Below are 12,241 nucleotides of genomic sequence, written 5' to 3'. Positions count from 1 at the left end.
AGCTGGCATACTGGCCAATCTGTGTGTGCTTTTACAAAGCCCTCCACATCCCGGAATGAGAGAGGGGCTTGTGACGCAGCAACATAAGCATTGTCACTGCATCAAGTGTGATGTATAATATAAACGGCGCTATCATTTCAAATCAAATCAAAATAGTTGCTTTTTGTTGTCTTCGGCTGCTCCCTCATAGATGTTTAAATCCCCCCCGAAAAAAAGGGGGGAAAAATTAATTAAAAATCCCCCGTTTATGGTCACACCTTTAGCACAACTTGAAAACGTGACACTACTACTTTTAACTACTTTTGATCTTGTCTCAGAGGAATTGGCTTGATATTTAGTTGTAGAAAACAAGGGTTACTTGCTTAATGTTTTGAAGATAGTGATTGTCTCAGCCTATTACCTTCAGCCTTTGCGGTTGCTTATTGCTTGTGCCACCTAGGCTCTACTCAGGCTGCGCTCCATTGCCCAAAATATCGATTTTCTCCTCACGTCGGATGTGGTTTACCCAAACTCTTCAAGCCTTCGAAAACGTCCCATCACAAACAAATGGGTTACTTCACCCAAAGTCTCTCCAAATCTGTGGATGCTCCTTTGTAAATCTCCAGCTCTCAACCTTCATTGCACTTGTCAAGTGTGTGCCAGTGTTGTTGTGTTTCGCTCAACTTCAGAGAGGTGAAGTGATTGCAATGATTTTCCAATCTCCACGTAACAACTTCCACCATCTGTCTTTGCAGGGAATTAAAAAGCATAGCCCATCCGAACAATCATTGTCTATCGTTTTTTTGTTCGTACGACAATCACTTCATCTTCAAAATGCGTCACCGTGTACCAGAATTAAAAAATGCGATGTAAAGGAAGTTAGAAGCTTATAATGTTGCAACCGTTGCTGTCAATGGTTTTTCAGGGTAGTTATTGTTATGTCTAGCACATATAGCTCAACTGAAAATGGAGAACGCGTCAAGTTAAACATGTCATTTTTAGGTCAAGTAATCTAAAACCTTCATATAACGAGGTGACATTTTTCTTCCTGAGAAGTGTCTGCCATTTTTTTCTTTGCGTCTTTCTTTATCCCCACTCAATCTGTGGCCTTTAATGAAGCCGAAACACCTTGAGAAAAAACTAACCCAAATATATTTATTCTGCGTGAAATACAGGAGTAATCTTGAGATTGAAGGGAGCCCACGCTCTCTGCATTCATATCGTTGCAGAGCGGTGGCGTCATGCACCAAACAAGGTGACACACCACAGGTACTTAAGTCTTCCGCAATTTTTGATTTTCTTTTATCTCTTCACCTCCGCTCCTCGTCTGTATTCAGCTTCCCCGTCTGTTCATCTGCGACGATTCGTTCCTCATCAACTCAACTCCATTTCCATCTAAAGTCAGATGATCTCTGAGACCGGTTTGATCCCCAGACCGGCTCTCTTTGCCTTCCCTCCTGTCGCTCTGTCATATACTGATTGTCTGAATTTTTTTCCCCCTCACTCTCTCTCTCTCTCTCTCATTCTCATGCTCATCTGGCTGCCTTTCTCTCACTCCGTCTTCCTCTTTAGTTCCTGTTCTCTTGTTACCTTACACATTTTTACTCCCTTTTTTTTTTTTTACTTCTTTATTGTTTGTTTTTTTGTCAACCACGATTCTCATCTTTTTCCCATTTTGAAGGCATGCTCAGTCATTGTAATCCAGCTCGTAAACCGCTACATGTTCGTCATTTGTGCATGCTGAAAGAAAGTACAGTGTTCTATAGACAGCCGGGGCTCCTACGCCGATCTAAACGCAGAGGTTTGGAACCAGCCCCAAACAGTACATCAGGGATCGACGTTCGGGATGCTTAGTTTTAGTGTGTGCCTTAGTTTTTTCTGTTAGTTCAAATAATGCTGTAAATTGTCCTTAGGTCTATCCTGGTGAGACCAGCCTAATTTTGCAAGCTTCACATTTGTATCTCTCCTGCCGATCACTCTGGACTTTCTCCAATCTTTTGTGGGGAGGAGTCAAAAAATTATCGGCCAATCAAGGCACGCGTTCGTACCTTGGTGGAAGGCAGCTTCTGATTGGTTCATGTAGTCGTCAATCTGGCCCTCAGGCAGACTGGGCCCTCCCTACTCTTGTTAATTGAGGCTGGATTGATAAACCAATAAGGGTCTGCCTTCCACTAACGGACAGGGCCAGGCTCCTCCCCACAGAGATTGGAAAAAGTCCCGACTGATCTGCGGGAGAGAAACATGTGTGAAGCTCCAGAGATCAGGCTTGTCTCGCCAGATTACCTCATGACTTTCCTTAAACGACCTTCCCACCATTTTTGCCTCATAGTTAGTCATTCTCTCCCTTCACTCTCTCCCTTCTCTTAAATGCCTGCACTATTTCATTACCTCTTATCTATCATTTCCTTTTGTCTCTCTCCTATTGTCTTCTACCATTAGCTTAGCCTGTCTGTCTCTCCACTCGTCCTGTCAGTCTTCCTTTCAGGCTTTTTGACCCCTCCTTTTTCCCCCTTTTCTCTGCACCTTCTCTGTTTGCCACTTTTCCTTTTTCGCCTCTCTCGTTGACACATCTCTCTCTCTCTTACACTCTCTCTCACTCTCTCTCCCTCAAAATCTCCTTTTTTCATTTTCGGGCGCTCTCTACCATCACTTGCTCTCCTTGTGCCCAAACCAACCAGCACTCTCTCTCTCTCTCTCTCACACACACACACACACGCGCACACACACAAACACACACACACACACACACACACACACACTCACACACACACACACGCGTGCGCACACACGCACACTCACCCTCACAGGCACACAAACACACTCTTTCCTCATTCATATTCCACTTGTGTCAGTCTCCTTGGAGTTGCCTGAGGGAATCAAATCCACCTTCAAATTCATCTTTTTATTCTTCCTGTTCCCTCTCTGACTCAAGGTCCTATGCTTTCGTCTGTTCTTCTCCTCTCTGTAGTGTGTGTGTGTGTTTTGGTGAGTAAGTAGAATGATCGCTGTTGATTTACATCCAATTATGTTGGACACACACACACAAAAAATACTGTTATTCATTATCTACACACTGACATAATAATATGCTTTAAATATGTCTGAATTTCTCTCGAGGACATCTCACTGAAAGCAGAGGAGTTAACAGACAAGGACGAGGTAAAATGTAAGAAAGAAAAAAAAGGGATGAAACGGAATGAATAAAGAGGACAATCCTGTCTGCTCTCCATAGAGGACAGTCAAGGATGCTTGAAGATTTCACCGGCTGGTGTTATTTAACCAATTTCATTTTTGTCCGTCCGTAAGCACCTTTACATACTTCTGTTGGCAGTGAAGAGGCAAAAAAAAAACAGGTGAGAGGTATAACCTTTATATCTTGAATAGTCTAGGTTATTCAAAGAGATGCCATTTTTCTGGGGGGAAAAAAAGCAATGGAATGAGAGCAAAGGTCCACTGGAGAGCCTTCACAGCTTTTCACCCACATGTCAGTCTTCATCAGCCGGCGGAGATGGCTCTAGTGTCATCCCAAGAGCCAGGTGTGAAGCATCTGCCACATGATATTAGGTGTTAAAACACTGTTACCGCTGTCTCCTATATTACGTGACCCAAGTTCCACACTTTCCACTAGACTGAGCAGCAGGCTCCGCTCCTTGAATACAGAGCTTATAAATACGTCTAGAGGGCTAGGATTATTTCTTCCCCAAGATCGAGAAGGGAACTTTCATTCGGAAAGCAATGCAAATGTTATGTATGAATGCATGTGTCTTAATATTGGAATACATGTAACATCTCTAGACACTCTGGCAATGTTTAAAAAATTCATGCCAAGAGGATGAACAGACATGGTTTTTCCAGTATATGATGAAAATGTATCTGTCGTTCTCAAGCTGATGTAAATCTATCCATCCAAATTTATTTCACTAAATCAGAAAATAACATTTGGAAATATAATTAGATTTTTTTGTGAGTATTTAAGAGACCTGGCATACAGTTCCTGTGGCTGACGCCTATTGCTTTCTGTTGCAGAAGGGAGTTAAACATTAGTTGTGAAGCAGTAGGCTCACATATCCTGCTTTCACTTGACTTGGTTTTTCTTCATAGAATCAGTGGGTACACACATCACTCCCACTACAGTTTTCCATTCTGTTAGTTTTGATGTTCTGCAATTATCCCTTGTAGCCGACAATTCTCTGCACACGAAAAAAATAAAAAAAGATTAGTTTTTTTGATGAACACGCATCAAACCTTCACAACTTGTAATTACAGTCGCTGTGTGGTGAAATCGTGTTCGCTAAAATGATCATAGCCGTCTCATTTGAAATGACGCTCATCAATACAGCAATGTGTTTCTCTCAAGTGTTTTTTTGTATCTTCAAATTTCTAAGCAGTGATTTCAGAGAGGCAGGGAATAATGTGTGGTATAATATTTTATTTTTTTCAGTTCAAGTTTGCTTAATTTTGTAAAAGATAATTAGTCTGATAAGGGCCAAATGCATCTTCACCACCCATTCCAAGCAATCAGCCTCGGATAAAACTAGTCTTGATTTGATGGTTGCCATGCCAATACTTTTTTGCAACCAAGGCATCAGTTAGTGATGTACCATAGATATATGGTGATGTACAGTATCTTGTTATGACTGCAGATTCAAAACAAAAGAAGAATTGAAACGTGTGAGAGCATCTCCACCTGTAATTCCTTTATTCATTCAACATACCAAACCAGCTAGATTTGGCCTTTTTGTCTTTTATTATTAAACCTGCAGTGTGTAGAATTTTGGGTTTTATTTCCTAGCAGATTTTGTAGAAAGTAATTATAATATCCATAAGTACATTTAATTTAGTGCATAATAGCTGAAACATTTTTTTTGAATAATTTTTTTTCCCCTTAGAAAGGGTCTCATATATGTCCATATTTCTGCATATTTTGGACCAAGGCCTAGTGCCGCCATCTTGAAAGTGTCATAGTTGGAATGTCATCAGGTGCATTGTTTGAAATTTAGAATTGTTCTTGTCCTTGAAGGCCACTGTAGCTTCTGTTATTATTCAAAAGGGTTGGGGTTAACCAGGGAGCGTTGCATTCTAGAACTTTCTTGATGATGTCATATTACACACTGCACCTTTAAGTGAGGGATTTTGAAAACGGTCTCATGAGTGGGTCAATCTGATTCATGCGTTTTAGAGTGGATGATAGAAAGAAAAGAAACAGCAGAGCTTTTGGAAATGACGATGACATAAAGCGACCCCGACACTGTTTGTAGACTGTGCTGGTAAAGTTATAGACAGGTCGACCTCTGGATGATCATGAAGCACAAATGTTTTCATGTTTTTTCCATCTGGTGGAATAACGATGTGACTGAGGTGCAGCAGCTCATTTTCACCTGGTTAACAGGTAGTATGTAAGACTCTGGATCCAATCACACTAGACAAGGCAGATGTGCAGCACTCCAGCACTGAAGTGGAGAAACACACACAGCTCTTAATGACACACACACACACACACACACACAAACACACAGATGAGTAGACACTTGAAGAGGAAAACATGTAAATGAGAAAAAGTTGGAACAGTGTAGGTGATTACAAAGAGCAGTAGGAAACAAGAACCGAGGGTTGTCCTGACACTCAGCACTCTTGTCACCTGTCTGTACAACTCTTTGCCACGTTTGATACAAATGTGTTGTTTGCTAATCAAGATAAACTGTTTTGCTATTGTTTTATTAATTTGGTTTGGTGGGATATCTTTAATGAAAACGACTATGTACTATATTATCTTCACTTTGAAAAGGTGTTTTTTTAAATGTAGCCTTGTTAGCCTGGGCTGTGCTCCATCACTGCTCCCCCTTCTCACTCCCCCCCCTCTCTCCTTCTCTGTCTCTCTCTCTCTCTCTGTCTGTCTTTCTCTCTCTCTCTCTCTCTCTCTCTCTGTCTCTCTGTCTCTCTTTCTCTCTCTCTCTCTCTCTCTCTCTCTCTCTGTCTCTCTTTCTCTCTCTGTCTCTCTCTCTCTCTCTCTCTCTCTCTCTCTCTCTCTCTCTCTCTCTCTCTCTCTCTCTGTCTCTCTCTCTCTCTGTCTCCCTGACAGGCCAGTGGGTCTCCTGGTGAGAGCTGACCTTTCTCCTGAAGGAGAGATAGAGACAGGCAGCAAAGCAAGCGGGGGAAGGCACTGGTGTGTGGTGAAATGACTGAACGATAATTGACCGAAATGGCACGGTAATTGTTTGTGGGTTGTCAGACGGAGAGGTGCATCCACAGATACAGTCTGTTAGGGCGGATGGTGGCGAGTGTTTGTGTCTGCTTCTGTTGGAGAACACGGCTGTGAAAGTGACTGTGTGCTAATGTGTTTCTGTGTGTTGAGTGCCACTTGGTAAAAATGTGCGAGTGAGGGAAAAGGCGGGTGTGATTGTACGTGATTGCGCATACCATATGTTCATGGCTTGTGTGTTGTGTGTGTGTGCGTGTGTGTTGTGTGTGTGTGTGTGTGTGTTGTGTGTGTGTGTGTGTGTGTGTGTGTGTGTGTGTAACTGATGGTAAATAGAGATATTTACAGAATTGTCTCTTCATGTGGTAACCATGACGACGTCACAGTGGGAGAGGCCGTCTGTCTCAATGCATTATGACATCAATGTTTAACCACTCAAAACACACTGCGCGCACGCACACACACACACACACACACGAACGCACACACACACACACACACACACACACACACACACACACACAAACGCACATGAGATACTCTTTGTGTTAGTGACTACAGCTGGTAAAGACATGCACTGTTGCTGCTTGGCACACAAACGTTGCATTTACATAAAAACACACACATGATGCCAAGCTGCAGTGGGCAAACACACTCAGATCCTAATGTAACACACACACACACACACACACACACACACACACACACAAAGATGAGAAGACACTTAAGTGGAGCCGGAAGAAAACCTGTTACCACTCGGAGGGAAGCGTGCAGGTCTCTGAAGTACTCACATTGTAGAGTTTAATACGCCTGTGTGTGTGTGTGTGTTTGTGTGTGTGTGTGTGTGTGTGTGTGTGTGTGTGTGTGTGTGTGTGTGTGTGTGTGTGTGTGTGTGTGTGTGTGTGTGTGTGTGTGTGTGTGTGTGTGTGTGTGTGTGTGTGTGTGTGTGTGTGTGTGTGTGTGTGTGTGTGTGTGTGTGTGTGTGTGTGTGTGTGTGTGTGTGTGTGTGTGTGTGTGTGTGTGTGTGTGTGTGTGTGTGCGTGTGTGTGTGTGTGTGTGTGCGTGTGTGTGTGTGTGTGGTTACATGAGTATTTCTGCCTCTACATATTTGTTGAGCATATTTCCTTTCCAAGAGACCACATGCAGTACATCAATCCTTTTCGTTTTACTGACTGATAGAACATTTTGAGACATTATTCATTTGAGGTCATTGATGAGCAAGCATGTTTCATTTAAATTATGCAATATTTAAATCCCTATCTAGCATGATAATATACACATGCAATGTTTGACATGTGAAATGTTAATGTATGCTGTATTAACTGAGACTGCCAGGTATTCATTCAGTTTTTGAGGTGATCTCATCATATGGACTAAAGGGGAAATAGAATATATTTAACAGGATTTATCATTTGGGTCAAGGACAAATTTCATGGCAATCCATCTCCGTAGTTTTTGTGATATTTTACATGTTCCAAAAGTGTTGGACCAATGAACTGACCACCATTAACGTCCCTAGAGCCAAGGCATGTCAGCCATCTGAAATATAAAGATTACTATTGTGAATTACACCTCTGCTCTTTTTTATGTGGTTGTGGCCATCATTTATCATTATGATAAAATTCTACTCACCTATAAGCGTTACATTCCCTCAATGCTCAGGAAAGGTGCACATAGAACGTAAAAGATGGACCAGGATGTTTGTCTATATAACCAGCATGTTTTGTATAAATAGTGATTACTGTTAACCTTCGTTTTCTCTTCCGAATAAATTTGTCTAAGCGGGGAGGATTTGTTTGCTGCCTTCAACATTACATTATCTCTATTGATTTTCTCTCCGTCCTCCACTCTTTGTCCTTTCTCTCACCCTCTGCGTTCACTGCACTGCACAGCCTCTCTGTCAGTGTGAAATATTATATTAATAAACAAGTAAGTGCAATAACATGCACCTCTCTGATTTCATTTTCCTGTTTGAGTTTACATCATTCTGGATTTGAGAAGAAAGGTGTGTCAGACGGTATATACAGTACATGACAATAATATATTCATACAATCACATTATATGAATACATTATAACTCTGCTCAGGTGGTGTTGTAATCACCAAAGAACATTTATTTGAATTTTTATTTTGAATTAGATGAGGTCAGTGTGTGTTGGTGTTGAACAGCACTGTAACATAATGCTGATTCCATCCTGGGCACTAACTGCTGTCTCTCTCTCTCTCTCTCTCTCTACTTCTCTCTCTCTCTCTCTCTACTTCTTTCTCTTTTCTCTCGCTCAGTCTCTCCTCATCTCGTCCTGTCCTTCACAAAGCCGAGCTTTGATTGACGGAGCCTTTTCATTTTGGTCCGTCTCGAGCGATGAAAGTAAACAGGGTCAGTTGATATCCACTGGGATAAGCTAGCAATGAAAATGAAAATATAGGGTGGTGCCAGACTGACTGACTTGGAAAAGAAAAGCATTTAAACTTCTCATTGAACGGTGGAATAAGTTAATACACACAAGTGAAACTGGCCTCAGGACGCACGGCCATTTACCACACACAAGCTTTCCATCCGATCCAATGTCTGGGGATGAATGTTATTGGACTACAAGCAGACCGCTAGTCAAGTTATTTAATTTCCTGTATCATGCTTTGCATAGAATCAGCTGACATGATCAAAGAACCAAGGTGTTGAGTTAAAGCTGGGGTATGTGATTTTTTTTTTTTTTTTTTTCTTAAGATAATTTTTTGGCATTTTCAAGCTTTATTAGATAGTACAGAGTTGAAATGGGAAGATAGAGAAAGAGGGGGGATGACCTGCAGTAAAGGTCCACGGGTCGGATTCGAATCCGCGACCACTGCAATGAAGGCCTGAGCCAATGTGGTACGCGCTCTATCCACTACGCCACCGGAGCGCCCAGGGTATGTGATTTCTGATTGGTCAAAGTTAACATGAGCTGTACACTTTGACCAATCAGAGCGAGGCTCCGATTCTCTCTTCTTATTGGCTGTTGGGACTGTCCATTCACTTTGGTACGACTTTGTTGGTGTGTAGAGCGTGTCAGGGAGGGACCATAGGGGAGGGACCAAAGAGAACAAGTGGAGCGGTTGAGGTATTTGGATTTGGATCTCTATCCCAACTGCCATTTTCTCCCCAAATCCTCCACCCCAGCTTTAAGTATTCACGCCAAGATCATCCACTTCACCACAAACACAAGAGCGTAGAAGTGAGACTCACGAGAGCACGATGGTACATTTCGGCGTTGAACAATATCTTACATTCATTTGTGACATTTATGATCCAAACCTCAGAAGAAATACAGATGTCTGGACCTGGGTGACGTCAATGGTAGATACAGCCACGCTTTGATGATAGATCAGCAGCAATCAGATGCTGAATGCAGGGAGACATTCGTCACAGGAGAGGTAAACATACTCTGTCTGGAGTGAGGATTGCATTGACAGAACAGAAAGCCATGCTGCGGCAACACAAGAGTGTTTTATATTAGAGGCACCGCTGTCACCTTTTGAAACAAATGGCCCTTCTTGCTCTTATCTGACTGTTGGCACTTTCCACCTGTTGTTAGCAGCAGTTGGATGCAATTCCAGTGCTTCTAGGGGAATGTAGGACATCTCTAACTGAATTAGGGGATAGACAAAGCAGGCGTAGGAGAACAATACATCAATCTCAACACTTCATCTGAAAATATCCCCCGGCGTGCTGTGAACACCCTAAGGCTGATGATATCTAACAGGAGGGATTTTCCTCTGATAATGCCGAGGTAAAGACGTGTTTCCAAACACCATTGGTCACCTCGCTGTGTGTGTGTGTGTGTGTGTGTGTGTGTGTGTGTGTGTGTGTGTGTGTGTGTGTGTGTGTGTGTGTGTGAAATACTGCAGGTGTGTGGGTGGTGGAGACAAGATTTGGACGGCGAGAGAGAGAGAATGAGAAAGTGAATGAGAGAGAGAGAGAGTGAATCACTCCATGAACAGACCACCTCGACAGCGTGATATCAGATGCATTATTTGATGATTGGATCGCTGGCTACAAAAGCTGATAGATCTCCGCCTGAAATTGATTTCTGTCTGGATGTGACTCACACACACAAACGCGTGCACATACACACGCACACACACACACACACACGCACGCACGCACGCACGCACACACAGAGAAAGAGAGGCTATGAGACAGAAAGCCAGGGGAAACTAATTACCAGTTCACAGTGTGTCTGAGAAACCTGAACCTCAATGAAAACACCTGAAGGACTGACAGCCTGTGGACTAGAGACGAAATAAATTGGGAAATTAATGTTCTATTATTGGACAGGGAGTGTGTGTGTGTGGGCTGGTATTTCTTTACAGGGTCTGACGAATTGATGGCCATGAGGGTCACTTTCAGTCCGTCACAGAGGCATAAAGAAATAAGACTGTTGCACTGTATATCGTCAAATAAACACTGAGGTAGTTAGGCTAAGATTTTATAAATTTAAATAAGTGTGTACTAAATAGAATAGAAAATCATTTCTGCTGCTTCAAGTCTTGCTGGTCCCCCTTGGATTAGAAGTCTATGAATATTTTTCTGCACACCATTCTGTTCTTAATTTGGTTTTATGTGTAGCTGTGTATTTGTCTGCTAGAGAAATATCAGTGTATCATAATTTTGGCTTTAATACAAGGAGCTAAACGTATATAATCGTATCAAAACATTAAGAATGCTGGGTTTCCTCCTTTGTGCTGCTTTGCCGGTTGTTTACTGCAGCTGTCTGCAGTTGTTGGGTATTTCTGCCTTTGGTTTGGACCTCAGCAAGTATAATGCAAGCTTTGATCGTTTTGAGATCAGATGATCAGCCATTGCAGAATATTCCACTTCTTTATCTTAAATCTCTTCTAGGTGGTGTAACATTTACAAAACAATTTACAACATACATGATAATGCATATGGATAAATGTGTAGGAATGTTACTTGAAAAATGTGACTTTTCTCGACTTTATCCATTGCTTTAAACAACAGAACAGTTATTTCTATGAAAAGAATTGGGTCGGATTTTTCCGGCAAAATCAAGAAATCGAATGGTTGTGAGGGTTTTCTTATATCCGAGTGTGTTCCGCATTTTGAAACAGAAAAGAAGAAACTCAACTGGCTAGCCTCAACAGCTGGAGTAGTTATGTCAGAATCATAACGTTAGTCAATTTACCTCATCCATTATTATAACCGCTCAATCACACCGTCTCTTGTATCACTGTTTTGGCCGGACGTAGTGAGAGAACACATCGCTGCAGCTTACTTTACCACCACTGGCGCCGCTATTGAGTAGGAATGTATGAAAGTTCCATGGCGCCCCTTTCTTTCGCAGACTGTTTTGGGGTCCCTCTGTCACATCATCTCAAACACTAGTGACCCAGTGCTATTTGAAACCATGCATGCCCCTGCTGCCTCCACCGTATTTCACAGATGGTATCTGTTGGGATCATAAGCTGTTCCAAGCCTTCTCCATTCTTTTGTGATCCTATCATTCTGCTACAGGTTGATCTTTGTTTCATCTGTACAAAGAATGCCGTTCGAGGACTCCTGACTTTTTTTTAGATGACTAATAATCTGGCCTAGTGGTGAACCCCTTAGCCTTGTATTTGCTGATATTTTTTAAAATATGTTTTTTTGGGCATTTTCAAGCTTTATTAGATAGTACAGAGTTGAAATGGAGACAGAGAGAGAGGTGGGATGACCTGCAGTAAAGGTCCACGGGTCGGATTTGAACCCGCGACCACTGCAAAGAAGGCCGGAGCCAATATGGTACGCTCTCTATCCACTACTCCACCGGAGCGCCTGGAGAATCTGGAGAATGCTTGTTGTCAAAATCACTTCATGTCAAAATCTGTGAATATCTCCTCAAGAAAATATATGTCACTTACCATACGTGTGTATATATACTGTAATATATTTGACACTGCATACTCTTGTTGCACGGGTGATAACGGTGTGTGTGAGCAAAGCAAAGTCAGTGATCGCAATAAGACAAAAAGGACTCCTAGGAACCCATCTTCATTTTCAGCACGTCGATTGTGAGCCAGGCCTTATTG

General features: G+C 42.2%; 1 protein-coding gene across 1 annotated transcript in view; it reads left to right on the top strand.

Annotated features, from left to right (window-relative positions):
* The window catches only part of borcs6 (BLOC-1 related complex subunit 6), a 58,571-nt gene extending 52,407 nt beyond the window's left edge, over positions 1-6,164 (top strand). Inside the window, exon 8 of the transcript XR_013844938.1 lies at positions 6,059-6,164. The gene's annotated coding sequence lies outside the window, so the exon portion shown is untranslated. The remainder of the gene's footprint in view (positions 1-6,058) is intronic.
* Positions 6,165-12,241: the final 6,077 nt, after the last annotated feature.

This window comes from Ammodytes marinus (assembly GCF_949987685.1).
Source record: "Ammodytes marinus genome assembly, chromosome: 7".
Classification (NCBI taxonomy): Eukaryota; Metazoa; Chordata; class Actinopteri; order Uranoscopiformes; family Ammodytidae; genus Ammodytes; species Ammodytes marinus.
Note: the sequence above shows the minus strand (reverse complement) of the source record. Positions and strands in the feature narration are given on the sequence as shown.